The following is a 26,952-nucleotide window of genomic DNA, read 5'->3' as shown; positions in this document are numbered from 1 at the left end:
GAGCATGCAATCAGATGAGAGGCGACTTGTACACCAAGATTGGTAGCAACCTGACAGTTTCCCACCATGTGGGCACCATTGTACAGAAGGCTGTCTACATGGTCCACCTCACAAATATGGGTATGTCATCCCGGAACTAGGAGGCCACAACATCCCTGTACTCCACCCTCATCAGACACATTACCAAGTACAATGGCTCCTTTGGCATATACCTTGCCAAGCAAATACAGATGTTGCGCAGACCACAGAGGTTCCTGACCAGGCAATTCCAGGGTCTACAACACCTATCCTATACAGGTAGGCTGGAAACCCTGTCCCTGTAGTCAGTCTCATACAGACCGATCATAGGTGACCTGTGCCTTTCATACAAGGCCATGTCCAAACCAGCCTTGATGGCATTTCTGCATATTTGTAAGACAAACTGCATTCAAGCATCACCCACACAAGGCCCTCATCTGGTCTGTGAGATGTATAGCACTTGTTGGCAGGATAGTGTGGTGTCCCACACAATGCACTATCTGTAAAATACACTCACTCCCCATGTCCAGCAGTGTACGTGTATAGCCCTCTGGAAGAGGAAGCTGGATGACTGCATGGGAAACAGATGAGACACCCCTGGGATCCTGCGTGTGTCCCAGATGGACAGGGGAAACAGGTGCTGGCTTGGAAGTGGCATGCTTGAAAGTCTGGTCCAGGCTTATGAGGGCATCAGAGCCAATAGTTTGGTATCATCTTATGAGGCTACACACCTAGTACTTTACGTGTCCTGTATGAATTGCAGACTGTCCTGCAATGTTGTCTGAAATGAATCCCTGTGAGTCTGAACTGTGTATGTGCTGCAGTGATAGTATACAGTCATGTCCCCTCATCAGTTATCATCACATATTGTTACACTTTGTCAGTGTGTGTGGTCTGTATGGTAGTAAGTCAACTCTTACAGTAAGTGCATATGCACTTGGTGACAGTGTATAGCTCACGCCAATAGCCTTGGTCTTGGCCAAAATTACCATTCTGCTACTAGGCCCATCACACAGTAGGATTTGTCATCCTTTGTTGTGGTCCGGACAATAGCAGTGATAGAGATGGAGTGTGGCAGGCAGAACTACCGTAAGGGCCCATAGATGTCACAGCTGTGCCAGACTGTACCAGGAGTGTGTGTGTGTGTGTGTGTGTGTGTGTGTGTGTGTGTGTGTGTGTGTGTGTGCATGTGTGTGTGTGTGTGTGTGTGTGTGTGTGTGTGTGTGTGTGTGTGTGTGTGTGTGTGTGTGTGTGTGTGTGTGTGTGTGTGTGTGTGTGTGTGTGTGTGTGTGTGTGTGTGTGTGTTTGTGTGTGTGTGTATCTCAGCAAACATAATACTGCAGGGTATTACTTTACATATATTGTGCTCCCCTCACATGTGAACACAGGGATTGGTGTCCCTTACTCTCACGACCTGATGTTAATGTCTTAGCAGACTCCCATGATGATGGTGGTCATAGTGAGACACAGGTGGAGTCGTCTATGCCTGGACCCATGCTGTTGTTTTGCATCCCACTTTCACCCACCATGTCCCCACACACAGTCAGTATGCCCACACATGCCCAGTCCCCAGCAGCCATGGATAGTGGACAGGGTAAGGGTGGTGGCATGGAATGGCTAGTGTGTTGAGTATGGCGAGTGTGAGTGTAGGCACCAGCCATAGGCAGAGGGCAGGTGAGGTCATACACAGGCATATGGACAAGGGTGCTCAGCAGAGGACTGCTGCCCATTAGGCCCCTGTCACAAGTACCATGGCAGGAGTCACCAGATGCATGTTATGGTCCATCATGGAGGCACAGGAGTGTACTGACTCCAACACCAGACAGATGCTCAGGGTCATGCATGCAGCACTCCCTGCCATGTGTGGTGACCTCCATAGCAGTTGTGATGCCATATGTCAGCCTGCTAATGTTGGGGATAGACAGTGGGGTGAGACATTGTCACTGCCCGACAATGCATTGTCTGTGCTGAAGCATGTGGTGGGAGTAGGGTATTGGCCAGGTGGACATAGGTCAGTGACATGATCAGCTGTGAGCCCACATGGCCATGCACATTCACAGTGCCATAGTGGCAGTACCAGCAGCACTACTGAATGGAAGGTGCTGTCCAGACCACACCAGAGCAAGCCATACACATGTTGTCCTGGCCAGTCCAATCAGGGATGCAGGTTCAGCAGACAGCAATCACCATCAGGGAGTAGTACTGCACCTGTCCTTGGGCCTGGCAATGCCAGTGATACCTCTGGCAGAACCAGTTACCACATCCCTGCCAGGAGATGGTGAACAGTACATCCTGCCATGTGCTGTTCACAGCTGTCCAACATAGACCTATGTTGGGCATCCACATTGCTTGCAAGTGTGTTGATGAACACTCACACATCCCTATCCTAGGCCAGTCATCACCAGACATGCACAGCTTCTCTGCATGGCCCAGGTGAACATCATCCCTCCAGACACACATGACACATGATGTCAGCCATATGGTCCAGCATAGGCCTCTGGCAATCCAACACCACACCCTATGCATGTGATGATACATGTTCTACAACCATGTTATCCCTACCATTGATGCACATACATGACCATATGAGTCTGATGTACAGGATGACTATGGTGCAGTGTAGCAATATCATGCTGTAGTAGTTATGGGTACACATTAAGGTGTATGTACCTTGTTAGCCATGATGCACTATTGCTGTTAGTACTACTGACTGACTGTAGTGCCACATACTATATTTTGGTTGTGTTCCAGGTGTCTGTGTGTCTACAGGCTGTGGGCCTGCTGGCAGTAGCAATGTTGGGAAAGGCAGAGAGGTAACACATTCATCTTATCATTGCCAAGGTACAGCTGTACATGTACATGTTCACCATGTGTGTTTACATACAACAGTGTATGAAGGGCAATTGTGGCAGAACATGTGACCTTGCATACATACCCTTGACACAGCCACCTAGCCTGCATACATGTCACTTGGGTGTTCCATAGAACTGCAGGCTCACACATACAGAGGAGGTTACCTGAGTACTGGCACTAGGTCCTTGACCAGCTTAGCCATTAGATTCACTGCAACAGATTTGGCTATCAGCACCTGTTGCCCCTGCCATTTCTGTCACATCTACTCGACCGACATGCAGTTGATGAGGGTTTGCCTGGTACTGTGTATAACAGGTGTAAGGTATGTATTCCTGGCACAGGTCAGCCTGTGTTAGTCTAACCTGACGATCACCAGCATGTGTGTCTGCTATCTCATATGCATGTCTGGCCTGTCATGCTGATAGTACACACAGAGTCATAGTCCTTTACATGGGGCAGCTGACAAAGGGCTGAGTACAGCCCCTACCTGCATGGTCTTATGAACGATAGCACTAGATAAATAACACAGATAGCACAGTGGTACTGTAGTGTGGCAGTGCCTGCCACTACTATTGAAGTGGGGGACAATTGCAGAGACTGTTAGGATTGGCAATAGTGGGTACAGAGGCCCTTAACATGTTAGCACCATTTCACACACACACACACACACACACACACACACACACACACACACACACACACACACACACACACACACACACCCACACACACACACATGCACATTGCTGCATGGAGACATGCATTGGTACACACATGCACATGGAGATGACACTTATCAGAGTGGATGACCTACCCATCTATTAATGTACAATACACAGTGATACAACCATTGCATCATAGTGACTTGGTGTTATAAACTGTGCTTGTATGGTGGATAACATCTGTATGGGCCAACACTAGTTTGCCAATGGGGGAGTTTACAGGGTGGAAGAGGCACACAACATGGTATAGCATCACATATACACACTGAAGACAGCCACAGGGGCTGTGTAGACTGAAACACATACACAGTTGCCAATAGGCATATTAGTAACCCTATGTATCCACTTGTATGTACTACAGTGCTGCGTACACATGCCATGCTCAACATACATTATATGCCTGTGACATAACACACATCCTCTTACAGCAGGTAATGTTGCAAATGCCTACATGGATGGTGGGATAACCCACAAGACATAGAAATTGGTCTTGTCTACTGCTCCTACATACCTGCACAAGTGATAGTGTGACAGACTTTGTATTAGCATGATGTGTCATTCAGGTATGATGTCTGATGCTGGCATGTGTCTCAGTATGGTAACTCTGACATGTTTGGAAATAATATCACAAGAATGCTCATTGTCAGGGGATGCAGACAAAATATAGGTTGCAAACCTCTGGATATGCCATGTACAACTGTACAGATGGTTGGTATGGGCAGTATAGTGTTACATGGTGTATGTGAGGCAGATGCCATTAACAGGGTCTTTAAAGTAATGTCATGGGCAGGGGTCAACAGGCTTTAAAATGGTATAACCTACACATATAACAGCCACTGTGGATAAGCTTCACACACTACTATAGTTGTCGGTATTAAGATTAGAACTCCTACCTATCTATTTCCACTGTACTATTACACAGTTATTGCACATGCCACAGAGCTTAGAGTGCTGACAAGTGTATACAGGTACATCTAGGATGAATGACATCAACAGGCCTTGTAAAGTAGGGCAATGGAATGCATACTGGGTGGTGCATGCCTCAAAATGGTATAACCCACACCCACCGAAGATATGATTCTCACCCAAACACACAGTTTCACAGTTGTCAGTATGGAGATTAGAACCCGTACCTATCTAGTTATGTATACAGTGTTACCAGTTATCAAACACACCATGGAACTTATAGGATTTAACAGTGTCACAAGGTATATCTAAGGTGATTTCGTCAAGAGCTCTTGCAAAGTATGGCAATGGGAAATGTACTGGGTGGGAAGGGCATCAAAATACATTACTCTACACACACCCACACACACCCACACACACCCACACACACCCACGCGCACACACACACACACACACACACACACACACACACACACACACACACACACACACACACACACACACACACACACACACACACACACACACACACACACACACACACACTTGCCACAACTGAGTGTAGAACCCCTGCTTATCTAGTTATCTGTACTACACTGTTACGTAGTTATTACATACACCACTGAGCTTATATGGTGGAGTGCTGTCCAAAGGTGCTTCTAAGGGCAATGACATCAGCAGGACTGCTAAAGTAGGGCACTAGGAAGTGTTGTGGGTGGGAAAGACCTCAAAATATTTCATCCTACAAACATACATACTTATAGACTCTTGCACATACACCTATGCAGACACCCATTTGCCAGATCTGAGAGTATAACCCCTGCCTAGCTAGTTATTTGTACCATAGTTTTACACAGTTATCACATGTACTACAGAGCTTATAGGGCTGACAACTGCCCAAAGATGCTTCTAAGGGGAATGACATTAGCAGCACTGCTAAAGTAGGGCACTGGGTGAAAAAGTCCTCAAAACACTTCATCTTGCAAACTTATACATACACACATTTGCTGGACCTGACCATAGAACCCCTGCCTATCTAATTATTTGTACTATAGTGTTATGCACTTACTACACACACCACCGAGCTTACTGGGCTGACAACTGTCCAAAGGTGCTTATAAGGTGAATGACATCAGCAGAACTGCTAAAGTAGGGCACTGGGTGGAAAAATCCTCAAAATACTTCATTCTACAAGCATACACACTTACACATATGTTTATACACACACACACATTTGCCATATCTGAGAATAGAACCCCTGCCTATCTAGTTATTTCTATTATAGTATTACACAGTTAATGCACATGCTACAGAACTTACAGGTCTGACAAGTGCACAAAGGTGCTTCTAAGGGGAATGAAATCAGCAGGGCTGCTAAAGTATGGCACTGGGAAGTGTTGTGGGTGGGAAGGTTCTCAAAACATGTCATCCTATAAACATACACACTTACACATACTTCTGCCAAAACTGGGAATGGAACTCTTGCCTATCCTATTTGTACTATACTGCTTCATAGTTATTGCATGTGCCATGGAGCTTATAGGGCTGAGGTTGTGCAAAGGTACTTCTATGGAGAATGACATCAGCAGGACTGGTAAAGTGGAGCACTGGGATGTGTTGTGGGTGGGAACGGCCTAAAACTGTTTCACCTATAAACAAACAAACACTGCCTCACTCTCTCTCTCTCTCACACACACACACACACACACACACACACACACACACACACACACACACACACACACACACACACACACACACTCACACTCACATTTGTCAGGACTGAGATTAGAACCCTATTTAGTTATTTGTACTATAGTGTTACGCAGTTATTGCATGCACTACAGAACTTATAGGGCTGATAGGTGTCCGATGGTACTTCTAAGGTGAATGACAGCAGCAGATATTGTGAAGTAGGGCATTGGGAAGTGTACTGAGTGGGAACAGTCCCCTAATACTTAGACCTGTGGACACACACACACACACGCACACACACACACAATCGCACACACACACACACACACACACACACACACACACACACACACACACACACACACACACACACACACACACATCCGCACACACACACACACACACACACACACACACACACACACACACACACACACACACACACACAAACAGGTGATGTGATATTATAACCCCCACCTCAGTACTATTACACAATGGGGCTCACCTTTTATGCTGGTATGTGTGACCAGTTACAACCGGCATGCCACTATCCACAGCAGGACATCACTCTATGCCATTCAGGGTATCTGTGTGTGTGACTCACTCTGTGTGTGTCCCCCTGTGTGTGTCTCTCACTATCACTGTCGGTCTCTCACTTCCCCAAGTCTATATGTGTGTGTATGCTTGATATATTGTTATAAGTTGCCCATATATATTTATGTGTATCACATGCAACAGATGCAGATATATCACATCTGGTCCACCTACAACTAACTGAGGGTAATCCTGTCTGGTGGGTGTGTGTAGGGATAGTTAAGGTGTACATAGATATTTGTATGCACAGATATATATACACAATACAGTCATATAGTCGGATGTGGTTCCAACATGGCCTGTGATTCTCTAAGTGTAGGAGCATGCCCAGTGTGACCTTCTATAGTGAGAGTGGAACTTCATTCCAGAGATAGGTGTACTCAGGTCCATGGTTTTGTGTGCTACAGCCATACCTCTCAGGAGTAAACAGGACTTTCTTAGGGGTACTGGGTTTGTTTAGCAGACATTTTCTGACATATCTGTAGTCTGACACTGCAATGTATTTTGTCATTACAAAGTGACAGACATCCTCAGATCATCACAGTGCTTTACCAAAGGAATACAAGATGTTTGATGCACAGACCAATATTATGAGCCCAGCTATGTACATTCTTGCCCAACAAGACCAGTTGGGAGGTGTGTCTACAGCCAGATAACTGATGATGCTGTGCAAACAGTCCAGCAACTCGGTGATATACTGGTTGGGGATCTCCTGCTTGTGTAGTATATTTCTTACCTGAGATGTCATATCCTGGTGTGGCCATGCCTCTCAATTGTACATTTTTTGGCAGATTGTCCAGGTGTTTGCCTAGAGGTTTCATCAAGTCTGCATAAACGTGTGTTTTTATGGCAAGTTAGTTGCATATAATTGAAGACTAATGTTACAAAATAATGACAGACATTACTGTTTCAGACTACATAAACTTCAGACAATTCCCACTAATGCAAACCCCTGATCCTACCAACTTTCTCAGTATATTAGGACAATATTTACAACACATGCCTATCATTGTGCCTTTGCCCCACTTTTATTTCTGCCCTTGTCCAGATGTCTTGCTGTCAGAGGTTGGGAGGTATGGCTGTGGGTACAGAGTGCAATCTACTGTGCAAACGTGTCCATTATATGTGTAGTATATTCCACATAACATTGTGACTTCCAGATATGTCAGTGGCAGAGCAGTAGGTGTAGCTGACATAATAGTTGGCACTGCAGTTATTTTCACATGGCTCTGTCAAAGACAGCGCTGTACTTAGTCCACTACAATACAACAGCTATGAGTAAATGCTGGCCAGATCCTGACAGTATTAACCACACATATACAAAGCTCATTGACCCCTGTATATTCTGGACATGCAACATTTTTTCATGTGTATTGAGACAGCCCTGGCAATGTGAGCTCTGCTGTTATTTCTCTGCAAACATACATGTTACTACATTTCTGAGGGAATATGGGGGGCCGACCTGTCGACTGTACACATTTGCACAAACTGTGCTGATATTTGCTTTACATTTTGGTTCCATTTAGCATACTATTGTGCCCTGTCTTAGGGGCTAGAGGCATACAAGACCACAGGTCAGATTGTAATGGCATACATTTAAGTTTCAAACTTCTTACCCTTCAGAGCCTTACTGCAACTGCAAGACCTGCTGTGCTATCACTGTATAAGTCTGTATGAGTTAATTCATCATTGTTGCCATTTGTGGGCCTTTACCAGACATTTCTTTATGGTTTGCTACAGCTGACTTGCTGGGTGAGGCTGAGGGGTGAGTATAGGACCCCCACACTGACATCCATGCCTGTGACCTATGACCCCACAGTTAGTTGGCCCCCCACATATACTGCAGTGGGATTTGCCACCTTGGGTACTACTGCATAGTGTGAGGAGGCCAGTATTGAACAGACATTTCATGTTGTCCCACATAACTGTCAGTTTGCTGCTGCTATCCCAGTAGGCCACCCCATTCACTTGCATGCAGGCAGCAATAACATAGATATGCTACCAGAACATACTGATACATTCATTTATTGTTAAGAAGACTGACTTACCTTGTGCCTGAGGCAGTTGTGTGGATGGTGCTTGATGGAGGCCTATGTTGGATGCATGCAGTACACTGCCTATACATGGTAAGTTACAGGTGGTGTGATGTGCGTGTCATCCATTTTTACTGTGTGTGCAAGTCAGAGAGAGGTGTCAGTCCCTGGGTGCCTACAGTGTCAGTGTGTGTGCTATGCATTGCCTTTTTGCCAAGGCCAGGTCATACTGGGCATGCCTCTGTCTGCCTACAGGTGCTGGCTCAGGGGGTTCCTCCTCCAAGTCTTTCTGTGCCTGTGGGAACCTTGGCAATGTTAGGGGCTGTGTGGCCCTTCCCCATGCTGTTCCTGCTGCAGCTGTTTCCTCAGGATCATATTGTGGAGCATGGCACATACTATGAACAAGTGTACACATGTAGCTGGAGAGTACTGCAAGGCTCCACCAGATATGTCAAGGCAGTGGAACTGTGACTTGAGCATCCCAAACACATGCTCTATAATGATCCTGATTTGTGCATGTGCCTCATTATGATGTTCTTGATTGGGTGTGTGTGCATTTCTGATGGATGTCATCATCCATGGCTTCAGTGCATAGCCAGCATCCCCCACCAGATAACCATATTGAATGTCCTCCCTGGCAAATACCTGATACAGCTGTGAGGAATGCCAGATGTGGGAGTCATGATAGCTTCCAGGGCTGCCAGCACACACATTCATGATAATGCCCTGGGCATTGCACATGACCTGGCAGTTGATGGAGGGGCAGCCCTTGCAGTTTATGTAGACCCTACCCTGCTCACCGGCTGGTGCTTTGATGTGGATGTGTGTGCAGTCTATGGCATCCAGTACCTCCGGGTATTCTGCTACACAGTGGAAGAGGTGCATATTGCTTGTCAACTCCTCACAGGTACTTCGGAAGTAAATGTGCTCACTGGCATGTGGTAGCATGGCATCCAGGAACTGGTGGAGTACCCTGGATGCAGATGCCTGTGAGACCCCCATGATGCCCCCAGTAGGTCTTTGGAAAGTACCTGTAGCTAGTATTCTTAAGGCTACACATACCTTAGTATCCACTGAGATGGGTTCCCCTCTGTTGGCTCTGGGTCTGAGTTGAGGCCGGTACAGCTCGGTGATTTGCTGAAGTATGTCTCTGTCCACCCTGTAGCACTCTACTATCTTTAGATCATGTAGCCCCTGGTAGGTTACCCTGGGTCTGAACACTCTTCTCCTCCTCCTTAGTCTGGGGTGGTTATCAACATTATTCTCCTCATCGTCTTCAGCCTTCAGCGCATACTGATGTGTCAAAGCAACAGCAGCCCCTAACATTTTGTTGGTTAAAATTCCCCCGAGTGTGCACCCCAATGGTGCAGAGTTTGTGGGAAAAACTAGACTGAAAGGTGTTTGCACAGTTTATACTGTTGCGCTGCAGATGCTGCCTGTATGATTGGCTGGCTATGGTACATTTCACCTGCATGCTATTTTATCTGTACTTGATTACTTTTATTCTGATATTTCCCTTTTTTTTTTCCCTTCCCATTTCTGACCTTTTTAAGCCCCAAGGCACGTCATGCAAACCAGTGCCCAAATGCAAGTAGTTCTGCTATTTCTGGGCATGGGTTGTTTGTTTTTGACATGGTGTGCACCGCACAAACCCGTTTAGCTAAAGTAAACACTGAGAAATGTCCCCGGATGCGAACATGCTTTTCATTTCATGGAATAAGTCAATACAGCCTCAGACACACCCCCTTGCTTAGCTGTGCTTAGCTAAGCTCAAATGGGAGCTGTGGAGCTCCAATATGCTTACACCAAGCATGACACACACCCTTTTCATGTCAGCTGCTTCTCCTTCTTTCACCACTGCCTTATAGCTCCTACATGGTTAGGTACAGCCAAAGAATGGTCTCCCATTTAGCGATTCAGTAAAATTTTCTCATTTGCATATCCCACTGCCTTAGTCCCTTGTTACACCACTATGCCACAGCCTTCCACCTTAGCAACCAGTGTTACCTGTTATTGTTTTGATTCTGCATGTCATACACTATAATGGCAGATTTCACTTAAAATTGCCTTTCCATTTTTTTTTTTGCGCGCCACTGCCCTATATTTAAATGGCCGAAATCAGCCAAAAAAAAAAAAGAACTTTGATTTTTATAATTTTGTAACACTTTTCCATGTCATTGGCCATGTATTTGGCCAGTGGCATGCCTAAGGATTATAATACATGCTTTACTTTCAGCTGTCATGCCTCTGTTTTGATTTTTGCAGAAATGTCTTTGGCTAGTAGCTGAATATATTTCTGCAGTGGACACTAGTCTAGCACTGATGCCTGCCTGCTTATTGAATTGCTGATTCACCTTTTTTGCATGTTTTCACCAGCAAATCAGGTAATTAGCATTATTCAGTGGTGTCCGTGCAAAAATAGTGCTGGCAGGCTATTGCATGCTCTCAGCCTTGTTTACTGGATCGCTCAGCGGCCATATTCCATGCAGCAGCTGGTACACTCTCCCTGCATGGAGAAACGAGTTTACTGAATCCCAGGGTTTATTTTGTTTTCAGCTTGCTGTCAGTCGTGATCTAGGCTAAGATTTTTTTCTCTTCTCCAAATCTCTTCATAAAAATAGTTTATAATTCGCTCAAGAGCTTTGTGCATTTTCATATCATTCTTTGAATGATCTCAAAATAAATATATAAATAAATAAATTCATTAATAAATTAATTAATAAAAATAAATATATTTTAGAGCTTGGCCTTTTTCTAACAGGAAGTGAAATCCCAGGGCTGGATTCCAAAAGCTATTTGCGGACAGCGCAACACACCAAAGGAAGACTTCAATGCATCAGCTGCAGATGTGATTTCAGAAGACACACTGCAAGCAGTCTGAATGTTTAACTATTCACTGTAGGATAATTAGAGATTCTGCACATGCCTGTTGGATTCCAAAACACATCATGCAGCCCAATCCAACTTAAATGCAAAAAAGTGCAACACCGACTCTGCTCCTGAAATCCTTAGTGTATGCTATACCACATCACAAGGAATGGAAGCTATCACTACAGAATATGATAGAATCCATAATAATACCACCAAAAAATACAAAAAATACTACCTGCAGTGAATGAACTGCAACAATCTGCAGTACTGCAATCCATGGAGGAAGATGTGGCTGTGTACCTAGAAGACATCCAACTAGAGTGGGAGCAAGTTTGCAACTAAACCGATTGTCAGACCAGCAAATAATTGACAGGTACTGCCTAAACAGACAGCTGGTGTAGGCTGTGTGCAACATGTGTGCCCCACACATGTCTGTACAGACATTGCAAGGCAATCCCATCCCTCTTGACACAAAAGTGTGTCTCAGGCTGGGTGGACTTGCATCTGAGATATTCCAAAGACACATGGAGAATGCTGTAGGAGTGTCACAGACATTTGCTAGTCATATCCTGTCAAAATTCCTGGCAGCAAAGTACATCATGGTAGATCAATACATACACTTTACATGTACCCCCATGGAGCAGAGGACATCAGTTCTATAACCTTGCAAACTTCCCACATGTGCATGGTGCAATAAATTGCATGCACACCCCTACCAAGACCCCATTTCATCCAGAAGCAGACAGATACATTAACAGAAAGGTCTGGACATACTTAAACTGCTAGTTCATGTGTGCAGCAGATGACAGCATAACAAGCATTATAGCAACGCACCCTGGAAGTGTCCATGATGCTGCCATATGAAGAGAAAGTGGTCTGAGGGCTGCATTCCAGCAAAGTGAAATAACTGAAGGACTACTATTGGGTAAGTACAAGACCACAGCTAGGATGTAAACTAAGGTCATCCCTCCCAACAGTATTTATGCTGACAACATATGTGTTTACTCCCCATAACAGGTGAGTGCTGTTATCCACTTCAGCCATAGCTAATGATCCCATATAGAAAACCATCAAACTCTACAGAGGGGGCCTATTATAGAGCACAAGCAACAGTATGAAATACCATTGTGCATGTGTTTGGTGTACTGAAAGCTATGTTCATCTGTCTGGACACGTGGGGGGTGCACTGCAAATTACACCTGAGAAGGCAGCACAGATAACAACTATGTGCGCCATGCTACACAACATATTAACAATAGCACATGGTGGTCTTCAGCTGCAGGTGTTGGTGAACTACTCCAAGAACTCCAGATGTTTGAAGATGACATCCCTCCTGTATCAGAGGAGGAGCAGGAGGACAGAGGGTCAGACAACATAGCTATGGGCAATGGAGGATGCAACCACAAATGAAGGCCTAGGCAAAACTGCACCATCTGGCACACAGATTTGAGTCATGACAAGCCACACATACAGAAGTGCACACATTAAACATTGATGTTCAGGTGTTTCCCCACCTCAGCAGCACAGATGGCATCTAATGGAAATTACCCAGTAGATGTACACACTGAGCATCAGACATAACAACATAATCATAATATACAACTGTATGAACATATACAAATCTATCATAACATGGATCATCAACGCAGGCCACAAATGACACAGGTATGCATACAGACTCATATTGGTGTATCTGTGTATGGTAGACAATAAGGGAAACATATCTGTGCAACACATTTCTATATGTCCACTATAAAAATATACAAATAGGAAAACAACCTGGGACATAGTGCAGAATTGTTATCAATATCACAAGCAAAATATATCACTGTAAAGTATGAATAAAGTAATGTAATAAATGGAGTCAGTTATGGTAAGTAAAACTGTTGGACTACCCTGGCATCAGACTTATCATCAAATGCAGACAGATGACATTGTCAGTAGTCTGCGCAACAATCATCATCACCACAGGGTGAAACTGACACTACTGGACAGAGTGGATCAACTGTCAGTGTTAATCTAATGCAGTCTAGGGTGCTCATCCTGATGGCTCACACTGTGGTCTGGTCTGCCCCTACCATTTATGGAAACACTTAGCCCAGGTTGCTTCACAGAGGAGACTGATAGGGTGGTGCCAAATGTGGAAATACCCTGTGGGAAGGAGGATGACTGCAGCTTGACTGGTTGTGACTACCAGCTCCACATCAGATGAGCCAGCAGTGGAAGTGTATGCACATTGGAGAATAGAAATTGATACCTGATGGGCAACATTTGTTCTGTTGAAAGGTGATCTGCCTCTCTTATGTGGCAGTTGGCTAAGCAGAGTCAGGGCAAGCAAGGACCCTACTTGTACTGTGGCACTGCTGTAGTACTGTTGTGGCCAGGGATCCTGCAGCCCATGCCACAGATAACACACTTTCATTCTGTGCAGCCATTACTTAATTGTATCTGCACTCCTGTCCTTCATGCAGCACATCCAGCTGGTGTGCAAAATGATCTGTGGCACAGGCTAAGGCACAGATGTTAGAACCATGAAGTTTCTGGGAACATTAATTTGCCTGTAGAAGTAGGTGGACACCTTCTGACATGTACCCATGCGCACCAGCTGCATAGTTACATCTACTGTGATGGACAGTATCAGTGTGTTGTAGGGAACTGTCAAAATCAGTAGTGGTCTCAACATGGGTCTGTTGCCCACAGACCTCATCCTGTTCACCATCTGATGTCCCCTCATTGTCAGAATGGCTGGGCAAGTTTTCCTTTTCCTACATATCTGAGGTTACAGCTGCATCCACACTACTGTCACCATCTGGACTGTATCACCATGTCAGTGTCCTGTTCATCAGGAGCCACGCTACCATACTGAGACACATCAGATCCCACATTAAGATCAGTGGATGGACCAATAGAGATAAAGACAGCTGATGTGCTAAAAGAAGAGACAGATGACACAGGTCAGGGCAATGCGCTTACATCACATGCTGTATATCATTAAAAGCATATTACACATATATATATATATATAACCACAATGTTACAGATAATAATGACTTACCACGAGGTCTTGTCTGTATATGGGTCATGACATTTATACAACAGGGACTTAACAACTATGTTAAATGTCCAACATACCTGACATATGTGAGGAGTACAACACACACCTGATGACAGCATGGGAGGAAAGGGATGAAATGCAACCATTGTAGGGAAACAAAGTCATATAATTATTAATCAGATCATTACCAGCATGGACCATTCCAACTGCATTAAAACATACAGTAGGTATTACATAGACATACCACTTGTTTCTTCACTTGATGATGATGTACTCTATCCTACGAATGGGTAGAAGGACACAACATTAATGAAGGACAACAAGAGGAATACATATGTGAAAGATAGGTAATAGCATATCACTAAGACTCCTGGTGCAATGTGTTGTACTGCAGATTGTGCAATGATAAAGTAAAGAGAAAGACAGCACAGTCATGCATGCCGGCAATGGAATAGTGAGATTATGACATATACGACACAGTAACAGGGGCTGCTGGTACCCCTGTGACATATGGTGCACCTGTTGGCCAGATGTCACTATGTAGAACAAAAGTGACATTAATGTCATGCAAAACAGGTTTGCTACACATTGCTGCAACCTATGAACATGTTTTGGTAACATATCTGGTCTGTTCTACTTGCATATGTATGGCTTGTGCCCCCAGCAGTGGGTATACAGCAATCTCCACTTGCTGTATGCAGAGATGCCAAAAATACTGTGATCTCATCGGGGGTAATGGTGGTCCACTGCAGTGACATGCTTTGACCTTTCATACTGTCGTACCATGTTGGCTGCACAGAAGATCATGTCAGAGCAGCGTGGGTCTCACAGGATCTGTTGTGACCTCCCACCATATTCATCATGTTGGTGATGTCAGCCCAGATCGCATATCTCCATACTACATTTCCTGCCCATCCAAGGAGTCTCCATCCATGTTGTTGCAGAGCATGTTTTATAATCTCATTCTCCTATGGGGAGAAATTGTTGCTCCTAGGTTTGTTTGCCATCTGAAAGGCAGTGACATGCAGATATTCAGATTCATGTAGAGGCCCACTTATGGAGATGATTATGAGGACAGAGTATGCCACTGTAAATACTATGTATTCCTGTGCAATGAAAAAAATTATATGAAATACTCACTGTGACATATAGTAATATGACATATAAAAGCATACAACAAGGTCTGCACAAATAACACTTATAAAAGCAACATAACTTGTGATAACTGCAGAGGCTGTCGCTGTCTGTGGGATTCAAATCCCTTACAGTAGGCAGCTGGGGAATGGAGGTCCAAATGCAGCAACATCATGCCACAGGAGCCACAGTCTGCCTGTATTTCACATTAACATAGTATACAAACATATGTACAACAGAAATGTGTGGTGGCTGCAGCTGTAATACAATTACAGTATAAAAAGACAAGTATTCAAAAACAATCTGTCATATGACGTTATACATGATGACCTTATATCAACACAATCATTAACAGAGCAGTGAATGCCATCCACATCTGCAGAGAGCATCTGTAAATTTTCAATTGAATAACTTACAGAAAATGTCCAAAAAAACTCACGATCCATAGGCAAGCTGCATATAGTATGGAACATTTTTGCATTGACTCAGTAGTTCTAATTCTTGCTATAAGAATTATCAATAAGTAAATAACCATAACAGAAAAAGGAATACATAGTACACAGCAACATACAGATAATGTCATAATCCGTAGTTTTCTGTACATACACCACAGAGTGTATGGAGTCACCTGCAAGATAGACGGATAATCCATAGATACTTCTTTATGTACTGTTCAGTTTTGCTGTTTACAATTATCTGTATAACTGCATATGGGAAATTAATGCATATCCTTAATGCAGATGTCAACACCTGCATGCATACATGTAAATCACACACCACTCAAGGAAGTCACAAGTCACAAATGTTTTCTGTGCAAACATCTTTTAAGTTCAGTTTGTGATATATATATATATATATATATATATATATATATATATATATATATAAAATGGGTCATTAAGATTCAAGTTTTTGGAATCCCATTTGTCCATGTCTTGATAAGTTTTCAAAGTTTGTCACATTAACCAATAGCTTGATGTAATGAGAAGGTGCTCCATGCAAGCATCCAGTAGTTATCATTAAATGGGACCATATGCAGCACGTGTCCTTTATCTTCCAATGATTTGATAACATGACATAAGCGCCACTTTTAAACATTGATCTTGATACCTTTACAGATCAGACCATTGCTACCTGTGGACTGAATGGGACCTTACTGAGAAATTTTCAGATCTGTGAATTTCTTCATTGGACTATGGACATTACTTAGATCCTTACTTCCTGGAGGCCTTGACATGTCACCCATTTGAAACAAGGAGGAGACCACCCAGATGCTGACTGTCTACAATGGAGTGGAGCACTGTATGAGAGCCAGGAATACATGATAACTGACATTTGAAACCAGATTGTGAAGCAGAATTGACAACATACTGGGATCTACGGCACTGTCTGCAGATTCACCACTACTATGATGACCTGCTTCGGAGGGACACAGAGGAGCTTTGTTAGAGGTTTACTGAGGTGGATCGACAGATGGTTGATGCCTACAGTAAGTGTTATAATATAGCAATAACCAATGACTGGGTGTGGTATATTGGCAATTTACCCAAGGTTGATGTGGTTTAATCACAGGGGCTATTATACAATTACATTATTTAACAAAAAAAAATCTTACTTACTTTTCTTAAATAATGTCTTTGAATAATGACACCATGGTGTTCTTCCCAGGTGGTAATGTATCCTGTGGCTTTGTTGATGTATTGCTCATGCGTATGGGATTTATGTTCCCACACTTACGCAATACATAAGTGCTTTAGAAAGCAAGCAATGGAGATGGCAAGATTTCTGTTGCTTTTCTTTTTTTTTTTTTTTTAAGAAACTGTGAAGTTTGGAGAGTTTTGAGGTAGGAGAGAAGACAAAAATACAAGGAAAATCAGGTATGGTTCTTTAGTTTGCTATACTGTACTTGATTTTCTTTGTATTTTTATCTGCCCTCCATATGTACCTCTCAACCTCTTAGCTCAAGAAAACTGCAAAGCCTTGGCATATATTAATAGAAGAAAGTCCAGGTGACTAGACTTTTTTCTATTGGTATATGCTCGATTTACAACAGGCATGCTGGTTGGACTGACCTATCAGCATGCACGTTTATGAATGTTAATGACCTGTCATTATATAATCCAACATATACCTGAGCATTCCTACAGAATTTGGAGATATAGCTGTGTCCCAAATATATCAGGTACATGCCTTTTATAACTGTTAGGTAGCTATTCTGACAATTAATTCATCTAGATAATTAAAAAGGCATGCTTATTGTTCTTCATAAAGAATGGTTTCTATTCCCCTGAGGTTTATTTATTTACTGATGTTAATAATCTACATAGTATCGGACATTGTAGATTTACAACTGTTTCCGACATAGAATGACATAATTGCACACATCCAATATATTTGTGTGTCACTGACTCCTATAGCTCCTAAGCTGCTGATGACTATACATTTCATAGTTATCCATAATCTTCGGACAGTATCTCCTAGCCTACCTGTTCATGTGTGAATAATAATGTATAAATAATTTCTTTATACTCTATTCCTCTTTATAAAGTGAACATTCTTATTACAGTCCCATTTGTTTAACCCAGAAAGTATGCTTGTCCAAGTGCATACACATATCTTTTAATTTCTAATATGTGTTGATAGCTGTTATTTGTATAGATCATGATGACTTTCAGCGGTTATGTGTCAGATGTTTCCGTATTCATCCATTATCCACAGGAATATGGATACACACATGCAGTAACTGTTTGCTAGCAAGAAACATGTATTTGCTATAGCTTGGCATGTAAAGAGACAGGCCAGCATGCATATCTGTTGGTGTGTTGTTGGTTTAACTCCACAGAGGGGAAATAAATCATTGTGTCTTTCACATATTGTTGAGAATTCTGTTCTACATTTCTGCTTATTGCTATTAATTGATATTTTGTGCATAGTTATGAATAACTCAGTTATTCAGCAAATTTCTATGAATATCGTTGTAATCCATTATATTCTGTCAACAGCATCTCTTTAAGTACAGTGTTATGTATAAAGCTGGAACAGACAGTTATATTTCTGCCAAAAAAGGTTTGGGCAATATGCAACTGATTTGCAAAACTGCTTTCAAGTTATTTTTTTCATTCATTATTAAATTTGCTTCAAAAACAACTTGATCCTTATTGTTGGAGGGAGTCCGATGGTGAGGTATACAACTGAAATGTAGAACAGAGAAATACAGTGATGTATGCATTTGATTTGTGATGTGCACTTTGCCGATGAATGCCTTTAAATGTTGTACTCACACACATTACTGTGTCCCTTATATACAGTATCTTGTATTTGTCTGTTAACAGAAGTTGTGTGATACATGATACTGTTCCACTGTCGTAGGATGAAGGTTTTCACTTGCTGTTGTTGGTTGAGACTACTGTGCTGACATGAATTAATTCTTCAGAATTATTTACCTAAATGTCCAGTACATTGTCCTTTTTGTAAATTCTAAGCCATGATCCATATTAATAACCCATCCCCGCTTATTCATAACCCCAAGTCTTTTCACTGTATTTGCAGCATATGTTCTCAGTTAAGATGGATTAGATGGCAGGTAGGCATCAGGATTAGAGTGCAGGCGTGGCTTAGAGTTGCAGGTTTTAATTTCAAGTCCTCCACTCTCTGTTCAATTCTGTTCCAAGTTGTAAAGGACTGAGTCAATAACATTGCAAAATGTATATGGTGATTCTGTGATGATCTTCAAAAGAAAAGTTTTTATAACCTGATCTGAGCAATGTGCATCAGTGTTATTTGAGGACTACATCATTCATAGTTATTCTTTACTTTTTAAAGGTGATTAGGACAGGTCCCGTAACCATGCCCTGTGCATCGAGTGGGTGCATAGGCTGGAGAAGCAGAAGAGGTATGTTGCTTACTTTTTCTATTTTGTTAAATAAAATGCATCAAATCCTTGTTACAGGACCATATTTTTGACATTACCATACATATTGCTTATAATGCAAGAATACCCATCATGCATCAGTAAGGTATGTGCAATAGCCACACTTACAAGTCTGATTGGAATGCAAAAATGTTTAAATATCATTTAGCAGCAAGCCATGCTTTCTGAAGATAGTTTTTGAAATGTAGGCCAAAACCTAAATGACAGTCAGTTATGTGTAATTGTTACAGATTTTGTTAGGTATGTTTCACATACAAGTGTATTATGCTTTGCTTGCTGTTTATAATACATGTGTGTTGATAAACTTGAATTTTGGCTGGTGTTCTCAGTGACCAATTTGTTGTGCATAGCCTGCCTATTCACATAATGTGTGGATATTTGCTATATTAGTGTTCACATTGTCATTGACAAACTGTATGGAATGCTTTCAGTTTAACATTGATACTGTATTTCCCTACAACACCTCTGATGGTGTTGTTAAATCATATTTGTATCCTGTGTTTGGGACTAATACTTGTGAAAATAGGGATTTATTTGCACTATTTCATAATCAGCAAGCAGAGTAGTGATTGCTAATAAATGTAGGTAGATCATGTATACAGCTGTAGACAGCTAATGTTTGTACAACATATACTAGATTCTGATATGCTACAGGCTGTGACTGTGTTTATGACTGAACATTATTACCATTTGGTAGTGTTATATTCCTTATATTGATGTGGGGTAAGCCAATGACCATGCTGCCTGGCCCAGCTGTTTGTTATATGGCTTGCATATTTTCCATGTTATTGCCACTTCACTGCATCTTCATTATAACAATGTTAATTGGTGGCAGTCCATATGACACATTACATGCACAGACACATGGAATCCAATTTACATTAACACACACAGACATAACTGCTCAGAGAACACATGCAAGAGAAAAAGAATGGAAATACTGATATTCTGTCAAACACTCAGCTGAACAGTCTACTGAGGTAGACATCATTATTAAATAGTGCAGGTCCCAATACTAACGCTATGTTGTCATTTTCAAATTTTTGCCAAATTTCAGTTATGGGAATGTTGAGTGAGGCAGTCTCAGGCCATGCTTCCTTCAAATTTCAGGATATATATTACATGTACTTGCTTTGCATATGCTTGCCATGCTTAATGCTGGCCAGTAAACAACTGTACAGGTCATGTTATGAGTTCCACTGGTACACTGTGTTATGCACATCCTTGATTATGCTGCTCACATTGTGTGATGGATGCATTGTCCCTAACATGTTCTATTATTGGACATGCCCATAAGTATAGATAATGTGACATAGGGGGGTATTATGTGCATGAAGAGCCATACTCTAGCAACAAAACTGTTGATTAAAAGTGTGATACTTGCTAATGCTTGCACCATTTTATCTTGAACTGTGTTTTAAATCAGACCTTCGATGTATGCTAGTACACCTTTGTTCTCATAGTCTGATATGCAGAACTAAGATGTGGCAGGGTGTTAATTAATGTATCTTAGATTGCAAATTTACACATCAGCTTCAGTTTAATGTCAGTTATGATCTTTGTTGGAGTGTATGGCCTGATAGACATTTGCTTTTCATTGTTATGGTTTTGATTAGTGACATACATAGCATATGGTGATACAGTGGACTATGGTCATAACATATTTTAACATTTCATGAGGACTGTTTTCCACTTGTTCATTGTATCACAGTGATTATGTTATGCAGACAGGTAATATCAGATATGTATATGTAATTTCTGTTCTGCGTTGTGAGTCATCTTGACAGAGCATGGGGCCCTTGAATGATCAATCAAACAAAGACAACGACTACATGCCAGGCTACTGCCTGAGTCCTCAGATGATGACTATGGTGATGACAAGGATGACAATGAAGAATATGGACCTGCACGTGCCATCATCCCTGCTTGCCCCTTGGAGGAGATGATGCCAGAAACAACAGAGAAATGATTATCTGGAGCAGATCTTGCAGGTGGTCACAGTTGTGTTTCATACACAGATGATGGACATGACAGGGAATTTTTTCAGGATATGGCACTGACAGCATGGGACTCATTCAGGGAGATAACCCAAGAGATCATTTGTGATGTTCATCCCCATCAGGGCAGTCCCTCAGGTCCATAAATATTATCTATGTCCTTCAACTGTGCAATGTTACCAACATGCTGTTTACCATATCAGTGATTGGACTGTATATGCACTCTTGTGCATTCATACCATTTAGCTGCCATGCTTATGTGTTACAGATACAAACATATAATGCAGATATCATCATATAACATTTAGTTGTTTCAACGTGTGCATGACACACATTAACACATTACACTTTTGTTCCATATTAAGCTGTCTATGCATTATGACAGTTAACATGCAGCTACTGCTGTAGCGATTACACTGTAAACATGTGTTTTAGTGACAGAAATTCACATATACCACATGTTGGCCATACTCCAGCACTATCACAGTGGGATGGTTAAGATCTCTGTATTGCCATACCACATATGTTTAACAGAAGAACATGTCCTTGCCCACATGTTTTGGATGACATCTATCATGCTGTTCCACTGGCATGATGTCAGGTTGTGTGGCATGTGTTGGTAATGCCGATGCTGTGTTGGGTCATATAAAGGTATGTCATACATATAGGCAGTCCTCTTTTACTGACTGTATAGAATGCCAATTTAACATTCATGTACATACTATAGTAATGATAATTTATTCAGTAACAGTGTAGTATGCCTTGTTTGGTCTGTGTTACATTTCCACACCAATTCTTTATTCAGATAAGTTCAGATATTTTGGCAAATGCTGTACACATTAAATGATGTATGTACATGTCTCTGCACATTGTCTGATCCATATGGAAACACAATTGTACCTTTGACATGTGAGCATTCATTAATTTATCGTTGATGTGCTGTAATGATGCTCACAGGACTATCCTCTGCTCAGTAATGAACAGGGTCTCTGATATATAACTTTGATAGTTTATTCTACATTGACATGACAGTGTAAGCATATGTAATGGTAATTCTTGGTTACACCTGTTGATGCTATGTGATTGCGCAATATTGTGTATGTGTGACTTATATTGCCCATTTTTGTTGACATCAGCAATGCAGTCTGCTGTGTGACATACATTTTCAATTTGCTTAAATGTGTTTTGGATTGGCTTCAACAGAACCCTATGTGGTATACATATGCATTTGCAATGTGTAACCTTACCTTATTGTCCTGCTTTATCACTGTATTCCTTGATGTGAGCCCAGGTTGTCTACCTCCCTTCCACCTTTATAGTTACTTAATATATTTTACAGATATGTTTGCCTTTGGTCCAATTATTGTCCATTGTCTTGTATTATTTTGTTTACAAGGTCAATGCATACCAAACCTATGGCTATTAAGATGCAGGACATATGCACACATGTCACTGGCTTCTGCTTGCAATACATCCTTGTTTTCATTATACTTGTATGTTATCCATTGTATATTGTTGAAATTCACGCGGACAACCTGATATTTATTTAAGCTCTACTGTTATATTTATGAACATATATTATTTGTACATGTCATTGGTGTGTGTATGCATATTGGCATTGCTTTCATATATGTTCCATTTAGGTCATTGTCAGTCATACAGATATGCCTATACCTGTGTGTTGAATTTGACATGACATATGTGTGCCACATATATGCATTCCATTACACGTTTGTTTAGGTTGTGTACACTGACTTGTGTATGTAGTAGCCAGTTTGCTGCTTTGCTGCTGTTTGGCACTGTACTTGGTTATTTGCCTTGCACATGCAAGGTCAAAGGTTCAGTTCTGTCCTCTGCTAGAATTACTTAGCATTCTAAGATCTGCATTTCTTTATGTGTGATGTTGTTTGGTTTATGCTTGCACTGCTGACCGACTACTTGGATATGTGTTGATTTATCTCATGTGTATTATGGGATACACATGGGAAGAGGAAATTCATCCCTGGTTTGGCACCTATGTTTCTAATGAAAACAGGCAACCTATAAATGTTTCATTTCCCAGGCCTCATCTTGTAAATGTTTAATCTCCCAAGCCCCTGCTTACACTTATCAAGGGAATCAGAACTTGCCAGAGATTTGAGATACATGTCTAGGCTTAAAAAGGCCCTTGTGGATGTTAGCCTACTAAACATCTATCAACCTATGAACCTATGTTCTCTGTTTATTACCCTATGACACACATCCACCATTGGTCATACACATCCAGGTAAGACTGCCATACAGTTTATAACATGTCATAACTTGGTAGTACATAGGTAAATATGTTTTTCTGCATTTCACCATGAATGGTATGCATTTGTTTGATAACTTTTCATTGCCACTGCTGTGGAGTGTGCTGTCTATGTAACTTACCTGTCCTTACTGTTTTTTCCAACCTTAGTCTGCCATGGGGTGTGATATTTGTTCTATAGGTGTACCTGTGGAAATGGCCTTTTCCTCCTCTTTTCCTCTCTTCATCTTATCTTCTATTCTTAAAAAATAAAAAATAGGGCCTATTTCCACCAAAAAAAAAAAAAAATTGCTCATATGGCTCTGACTTTCCCTCAGATTTTCCTATTGCAACATACCTCTTGTGTATCCCTTTTCTTCACCCATACCCCATGTTTACTTTTCTATCTCCCATTTTACTTGAATGTGTGCGTTACCTGTGCTCCCCAAAGATGCCCCACACCCATTGTTTGCTAATGTTAGCTGTGGCAATGTGACCGTGATTGCCCTTCATTTTTATTATTTTTTATTAGAAAATGTATGGATTTTGTTGGAATCTGTAACAGATAGCATATTTTAATATTAATAATAATGGACTTAAGGAGATATTCCATAGTTGTCTATAAGCTTACTTTAGAGATTCTGTTATAGATATGTATGTATGAATGTCAGGCTGCTTAGACTGTGATATTCTTACTGCAACATTGTTAATGTATATCATGCTTTGACAGTGATTTTTTATTACTTACAAATTAGCTGCAAGTGATATATAGTATGTCATTACTACTCAGATACTCCATTGTGTGCTGAGATATTCTGAGTTCACTGTTGCATATTTACATATTACATGGTTATCCATAACTTTTCCACTGATATCGGCATAATGTGTTGGATTCCACTAACCTTTTGGAATCTTCCCTATCAGCAAACGTGATTAAGCACATAATCTCTCTAGTTAAAACAAATTAAAACATACCACTCCAATGGTTAGAAAGACAACATTCCCTTTGATATTAGACAGGCAGTATTAAAATTATTGTTAATGGATTTCCTCATCAAAAAAAAATAAATAAAATACAATAAAATAAAAAAAGTCATATTTGAAAAAGCGCAAAATGAAAAAAATTGTATTGTATTGTTATAAAATATTTTTTCTAGACTGTGCCCTAAGAAACACTTTTGATCTCAATAAATGTAATTCTTTAATCAAAGGCCAGTGACAGAGTAAAACTCTTCATGCATCTAATCAAATTTATTGAAACATACATTGGAGCTAAATATGCAGAATGAGGTACTAGCCAATCTAAACTACACTTGTGCCTACTCAAATCATGGTTGAAATAATATTGCCTCAATTAACAGTAATTCAACACTTTATATTCAGTCTCAAGGTATTTTATCACCTTGCATGATAACAGTGGAAATATGTGCTTCTTGTAATCTGCATACAGATAACATTTAAAATTACTTAATTTCTGTGACACTTGTTCACAAATACTATTTTGAAAAACAAAATTAGCTTATTAAGGAATAATTTACGTCTAAAAGAAATCCCAGATGCAATTTCCACTCTTAAACCTGGCAAGAACCCAAGAATGGATGGGTGTGATGCTTCCCTTTATAAAAACAGTTCATGGTTAATAAATAGTCCCATATTACTTAAATTAAACACTTTAACTCTCATGGTTTAGTATAGAAATATTTAATCAGTCCAAAGCAATGTTTATCTTGAAACTCAGTTCAGACAATCTATTAAATAATTGCCCATCTCCCCTAGCAATTTTGATTGAAAAATGATGCAACCATTTTAGCAGTCAGGACTCATGCAAACCTGATAAATGCAAAACATGATATTAGAATTCATTTTTCATCATAACGCAAATAGATGTAATGAACAAGTGGTATTCTCTCTAGGTGCCAATAAAGCGTTTACCCATTTTATGTACATTTTCTTTTGATGTGTTGCTTTTCTGATATGTAGACAGCTTCCAAATGTTTTCCTGTAAATGACTGGTTCTGATTCAAACAGAATTTTGATTGGTACTAGACAATGGTAACCTTATCACTTTATATTTTTGTTCTCTTGTTAGAACCATTGCTGGCAAAGAAGTAAAAAAAAAAACAAAAAAATCAAAAAAAAAAATCAAAAGAATAATCTCTTTGCATTTCTGGTATCACAATATTACCTATTTCACTGATCATTTTTATTGTAATTTTAGAATTCTAACTTAGTAGTTCAAAGTGTGTTAGTAATTATTAAGGACTACAGCAAAGAATTCAAGAAAAGTAAATGTAGTCGAGAAAAGTGTACTTTTTATTTCCTTAGTAATTCCAAAGCCTGAATAATGCCCTCAGCATCATCTGTAAGGACCTCATTAAATGAACTGAAATACTTTGTGTATAAACCAGATATTAATTTTTACTGGCACTAACTTTAATGGATCTATAAAGCTGCAATAAATTAAAACTTGGAATTTCTGGGACAGCTTCAGTGATCAAAATGAATATTATTTCTTGATTCTTTTTTAATTTTTGTAATACGTCAATTTTATATATTTCTTAAAAGTGTTTGTAAGTTGGTAATTGAGTGTGTTGTAAAATTCTCATGGCAAAATCTTGGTTTAAAGCTGCAAAGAACACACCGGCAGTGCAGGGCTAAATTGCCTTTCAAACATTTAGACCATCTACTGCACAGGAAAGGATGAAAGGTGGACGTGTTTCAATTTACATCAAAAACAAGCACACCTCAAGGCTGGTCAATCAATGCTATCTGTTTCAGCTTTTCCACATCCAAATTGCGACAGGCAAAGTCCCATAGTATATACTTGCAAGCTATAGGTCCCCTTCCATGATCCAGGAAATCCATTACAAATAC

Source organism: Protopterus annectens, chromosome 5.part0 (genome assembly GCF_019279795.1).
Source record: "Protopterus annectens isolate FY-2018-M chromosome 5.part0, PAN1.0, whole genome shotgun sequence".
Taxonomy (NCBI): Eukaryota; Metazoa; Chordata; order Ceratodontiformes; family Protopteridae; genus Protopterus; species Protopterus annectens.
The sequence above is the reverse complement of the archived record's forward strand: the minus strand, read 5'-3'. Positions refer to the sequence as shown.